Source organism: Symsagittifera roscoffensis, chromosome 4 (genome assembly GCF_963678635.1).
Source record: "Symsagittifera roscoffensis chromosome 4, txSymRosc1.1, whole genome shotgun sequence".
In the NCBI taxonomy this organism is placed as follows: domain Eukaryota; kingdom Metazoa; phylum Xenacoelomorpha; order Acoela; family Convolutidae; genus Symsagittifera; species Symsagittifera roscoffensis.
The window spans coordinates 10,403,353-10,409,846 of NC_087065.1; positions in this window are offsets into that span (position 1 = coordinate 10,403,353).

Below are 6,494 nucleotides of genomic sequence, written 5' to 3' on the forward strand. Positions count from 1 at the left end.
AATGGGGAGGAACTTTAAACTCGGGTGTGTTTTATTTTTTATTTTAGTTTTCCACGCAAAATCAGATACCACAAATAAGCATCGGACTTTGTTGAGTGAATATCAGTCGTATTTCGAACGACATTCGAACGGGAAAAAATTCTCAGTATCGAAAAAAATGATTTGAAATTTTTTGGTTTTTCATTTTATTTTGACCAAATAAAATAATGATAACTTGTCACGTTGGTCATTCAGGCTTAACAAAAACTTTTTTTCAGTCAAAAATTAGTTTTGAAAGCTATTTTTGCCACTTTCCTGGCAAAAAAAAATGTTTTTAAAAAATTAAAATTTACAATTTTGTTGAATGTTTTTCAATTTTTCGTTTCTTATTCTTGTTTAAAGACAACTGCTGTCGAGTAAGCTTAATTTGTAAAATTCTTACGCTCGTGTATAGTTTTCTTATCACACCACGTACAAAAAAAAGACTCTGATTGATGGAGCTCAATAATTTGAAGAATTTCTTGTAGTTTTTATGAAAATTGTCGGAACAATCTGTGCTACTTGCACAGCAACCGGTTATTTTTGTTAATAAGCGCAAAATTTTAGGCTGCATCCAACTACTTTTTGCCTAATTATGAGCGCGCTTAAGTGAGACCTAAGCATTAGTTGCAAGACCAACTGTGATCTGTTCGGTAGACTTTAAAAAGCTTAATTTTTCGGTCGAATTTTGTTTTAACAAGATTTTCAAAATGTCAGAAATTGTACGGCAAAGTAAGCCGTTGTTTGCAAAAGCATGCACTAGTTTAGTTGCAAGTTAATGTATGCTTTGCTGGCTTCGCTCAAATTTTGATTAGTTGAAACTTGAATGCATTGGTATATAGATGAATGTGTGCATTTCCAGTCATAGCAAAGTGTGCTTTTACAAAGACGGAGAACATTCATTTATTTCAAAGCAAAAATCAGTTTAAAATAGCTTGTTCAGCAATTTTCATTTATTTTTTTCTCCAACGATGTTGATTTCATCATAACTATTTCGATCTAACGAAAATCATTTTCGTCTATAATTTTTATCTTTTTATAGAGCTGCCGACAAAATTAGGATAATCTCGTCTATAACAAAAAGTTTAAAAGTTTATGAATTTTTCATTGCAATAAAACGCATTTCAAACACTTGAACATTTTTTGAAGCCCTTTCAGGCATAATGCAAAGTGCTATGTTAAATGTCGGAACAATTTAGCCGACCTTGAGCTAGCTCTAGTTTTATTAGATTTTGTGTGTTACATTTCGCTTCGCTTTTGTCATGGTTCTTTTTTGTCAATTTTTATTTTACAGTTAAAAGTTATTTTAAATGAAAACTTTCAAGAAAAAAATATCCCGACCCATAAAACGTCTGCGTGATTGCAAAAACGAGTCCAACTTTTTCATGTAGCTTAGTTAAGGGTATTGATTAAAAGATTTTATTGAAAACAATATAAGAAATGACGAAACATCAGATTTGATATATCTTTCATCAGTTCTCTCTATTGCAATAAGGGGCAAAGTCGCGATATGTTTGCATATGCTGAATCGTTTAATTTTTTTAATTTTCCGGTTTGATTTCATTGTTAATAGCCGTAGGTGTGTGCATTAGAGAGACAGAGAAGAGTTAGTTGAAAAAACCGAAAACAATTTCTCTTCAGGTTGTGTTGTATTTTTAGCAAATATGTCGATTACCGAGTTTAATTGCGAAATAAAGTAATGTGCCTGTGTGGTATTTTGAATGGTTTGTATAAGAAAAATTTTGTTTTTTCACGGTTGTAACTATCTGCAACTGCTGGTTTTGTTGCTCAGTGTTTAGTGAGCAAGCAAAAAAGAGCGCTTTGACTCATTGTTGCAAATTTGTTGTTCCTGAATTTTAAGATATTTATGATTATTTATGGTTTTTATTGTGAATGTTGTTATTGTGTTATGCTAGGGTGTTCTATTGTGCTTTATTATCTTGCTTATGTAGTAGAATCAGAAATTTCAAAATGAATTGAGGCAAAACTTTTGTTCTTGTTATCAGGATACGAGAGGATTTTCTATTTACATAGCTTGTGAATGATAAAATGAAGAACAAAATGAAAAAAAAACATTTTTTTTCCAATCATTTATTTCCAGTTTTCTTACCAAAGCTTTTTAAATAACCAATCAAGTGCAGTCGGAACAGTTAAGGATTCGCTTTGATACAAGAGCAGTCTTGTATGTTGATTAAGTGGTGTTAAAACGAGATGCAGCACTTGATCTAGCTAATTTGCTATATGCTTGTTTCTACAAGCGAGGCTTAGTTTTCGTTTCTAATCCAAGCAGCAAGTGTTGCCGCTAGTTTTGGTAGTTTTTTGGTAGCCGGTAGCATTGGCAATTTAACAGCATGTGTTTTGAATTTTGATTACCCATAAGTAAACACAGTTGTTGCTTTTTCATTTCATCAACTGAACCAAAGACTACAATTTGTTTCCTACAACAGCATAAAATTAATTATTACGATTTCAGATTTGTGTAAATCAAAGTATTTCACAAGATTTTCAAAATGCATATTCATCATTCACGGTTTATAAATTCCGTTTTGTTAAATGCAAAGTGGATTTTAGTTTAATTACATTCCAGGTGATCTCATGCTAAATTTTTATCAACAAAAATTATATTTAGCGACAAATTTCTGCTTCAATGCATTATAAAGCTACCTTTTGTCGGTTTTCTGCTTACTTTTGCTGCCCTACGGTGTCAAAATGTTACTGCTTTTTTGCTGCAGTGTCGTGTTTAGGAGGCCTACGATCAATTTTGACAGCCTTTTTTTTACCCTCTCTCATTATAAAAATTTTTATGAATCTCTTGTTGGCTGAAAGACCATAAAATTTTTTGTAGAGCACCTTGAGCGTCATTTCATTGTTCTAAAATAAACTGATCATTTTGTTGCACGTATGTTCAAAAGTTTTGAAATACTTCTTTACATAAAATTAGCTAATTACATCCGTGCTGCCTAAAAAATTGTATTAGCAACTATATTCTTGGAAAAGGCATTATTCAATTGTTAGTCTCTTTGTTCAGTAGCTCAATCATTTTTGGAAAAAAGTTACACATTGCAATATAACTTAATTTATAGTTCGGTGGGGCTTATTTGCTGTTAACGATATTTTGGAAAGTTGAAGATTAATTATCTAGCCCATTTTCACACGTTGAAAAATTATAATGTTTGGCTGCGCAACTTCTCTGATACCGCCTACAAATTTCGATCGAGTATAAAATATATTCGGAACTCAGTTCAAGTCCAAAATATATCTGCTCAGCGTGGTTGTCTCTCTGTCGATACTGTTTCTTCTGCCATGTGCTGTCGTCTTTCTATGTCATACGCACTCTGAGTCAGTGCCTGTCGCATGTTGAGTCTGTGTGCTGTGATGTAGTGGCTCTTCATGTCCTCCTGAGACAAACCTGAACAAACAAAAAAGATTTCAGGTCTTGCTTATATTTCACGATTTTCATTTCATTTTCATACGTGGCTAATTATAAATGATAATCTCGCGAGGAATTGAGGATTTCTGCAAGGGACTGAAGAAAAAACATATATCAAGAATTTGGTCGACTTTAGAGGTTTTGTAGAGCTGATCCATTTGCATCAAAAATTTTCAATTTCCCAAGAACTTCAGCATCGCAAACAATATTTTAGAAACAAAAAATGTCTAAAAACTGTTTAAGGATGGGTTTTATAGTTGCTGATTTTTGAAAAGTTGCGCTCTCATCGCTCAAATTTATTGTAGATCGATTGGCATCAAATAGCCTTAAATTCGTTGGGCTTCGCCGGTAGAAAATGGAAACCGTGAAAAATCTCCCATTAAATTTTCATAAGACTAGCTACAACAATTTCCAATGCTACAGTTTGTTCCATATTCATAGTTAACTTCAACCGTTTTCCATTCATAGTTAACTCCCCCCCCCCTCCACCTTATCACTAACCTGCAGTATAGCATCCTCTGAATGAACACATGAGGAAGTATGCACCAGTGTACTGCTCGTATTTGTCCAGCTGTTCGGCCGCCCTCCACTGTTCGTCCTTGTTGAACTGTTCCTTCGCCTCTTCATCCTCCATCCCATGTCTGCTGATGTAGTGCTGAACCATAGTGTCCGCAAACCGGTCTGGAAACAAACTGGATCAATAGAAATAATAAAAACAAGCCACCACTTCACCTTGTCTCGTGTCTTGTATGAACAACCCCTCTCTCTCTCACACAATCTCTCTTAGAGCAAATAATTGATTAGTCAAACCTGGCCAAAATCATTCAGCAAAATCATTCAAAAATCATTTAAAGTTTTTCGAAAAAAAATCTAGAGCAAGGAATCAAATAGTTTAGGGGGAGATGTGTTAATTCGGTTCTATGTTGAAAAATTCAATTGAACAGAATCGACTTTGTTGTACAAAGCACCAATCCATTATCATCAAAACTTATCTTTTATCGTCAGCAACGTGCATCTTTCTTTCAACGCATTTTTTTTTCAATTAAACCTTCAAAAAACACCCAACTGGTTTTAATAGGGTAATAACTGTTTCAAGAGAGTTTCAATGCTGTTATATTGCGCGTTAGTTTCCTTTTTTTTGTCCCATTTTTGAGAAAAACCGAGATCTGCAACTTTTTAAAAGTAAAATGACATTGTAATTCCAAACAAAACTATAAACTTGCACTGTTGTCCACAGTTGTCGAAGGCGCACTCGAAGATGTTCTTGCGTGATGCCAGTCGAAGGAACTTGTTCACACACTCGTCCCTTCTCCTCTCGTCGCTCCTGGCAGTGATCACTGCTGTCTTCAGATCCCCTCCCACTTCATCCCCGTGTCTGTCCAGATAGTGTTTAGCCATATCGTCCACTGTGCTTTCTACAAGCGCATATAGTTAAATAATATAGCGCATAATCTTAAAAATTGTTCTTTTTTTACAAACATATTATTTTCTATGCTTGAGTAATCGTTAATTGTATTTCAAAATATGGTTGAAAAAATTTTGCTGCATCTAAAAGTATCCTAAAACCTAAGGTTACTCGTGTACAGTTATGTGTTCATTAGACATACATACGACAAACAAATTTAACTAAAAAATTTTTAATGCGATTGCGTCTTAAGCAAAAACAAAACTTCTCATATCAAGCAAAACCCTGAATCTTCCGACCGCGTTTTCTTTTCTATGGAAAAATTTAAAATAAAAGCAGTTTATGAAATTTTCAAAGAAAAAAAGAAAAATTTTCAATTTTTTTGATGTTTTTGTTTGAAAATCAACCCTCCACACGCTATGTAAAGGACAAAGTGATATCTTTTTGCATGTAGCAAAGTATTGAATGGATCGAAGAGCATGCATCAATTATATTTGGAACGATTTCTAATATGGATTAAATCTCTGCTCACGCGTTACTAGCACGGCATATATCGCGCATTGATTGTCCCAATTGGCCTAATTGGGAATCTTTAAACCCCCATAACTTCACGAAAAATGGTTACCGGTGAAACATTGTAATGAAATTGAGCTCAAGGCAACAATAGTTTTCGAATGATAAAAAAACCGTCGAAAGTTGCCTGTTAAAAAATCGTAATTTATCTTGGAGAAAAAAAACACCCCCAGCACAATTTTTCCATCGAAAAGTCGGAAAAAACTGCTTCTCAGTTTCGAATTTCAATCGCTGTAAAAATCTGTTATTTTTGCGGAAAAGTTTTACAAAAATTCAATTTAGCTATTCAAACTGCGAGTTTTTGTTCTGACACGAATTATTATCCCGCACACAAAAATCTTTTGAGACACAAAAATCTTTTTGATGACAATGAAGAATAAATATGCTTTGGTCTGACAATTTTCTGAAAACATTATCTATAGAGATATCAAGCATTCTAATTTGTTATACTGTACTGAACGAAAAAGTTTTTTAAATCTCAATATTTGTTATGAATGATCAAAACTTAATAACTTATTAAAGTTTTCTTCTCCGAAAACTAATACAAAGTACTTAGGCAGCCAGAAAGTTCAGAGCTGTCTTTGATAAACAAGCAGTCTTGCTAAGCTTTATGGTTAAATTTTTGAACTTCAGTTGAAAAACTAACACAATACCAACCAGATTAATTTAAAACAAAAAAAGTAATTGATGGTGAGAGTTAAGGTCAATTTAAACCATAGAAAAATGTTTAAAAAATCTAGAAAAAAATTGAAAATTTTTAAAACTCTTTTTCATTTAAAAATAACATGGTATCCCCAATTTATTGATAGAAAATAGATATTTTGAAATATTGAATCAAAAACTTAAAATTTGTGAAAAATTTTGTTTTCAAGTCTTAAAGAGGAAAAATACCTTTAAATTCTGTAGGTTTCAAAACTTTATATTATGGCGACATTTTTTGATAGGTTTAATAGAGAAAACTGGATATATTTTTTTCCTATGGACCACGAAACTTATTTGAGTTTTCTTTTTCGCTCTGTTTGGTTTTTGATATGTTATTAGATCGCTTTTTCTGTGTAATTTTTCAAA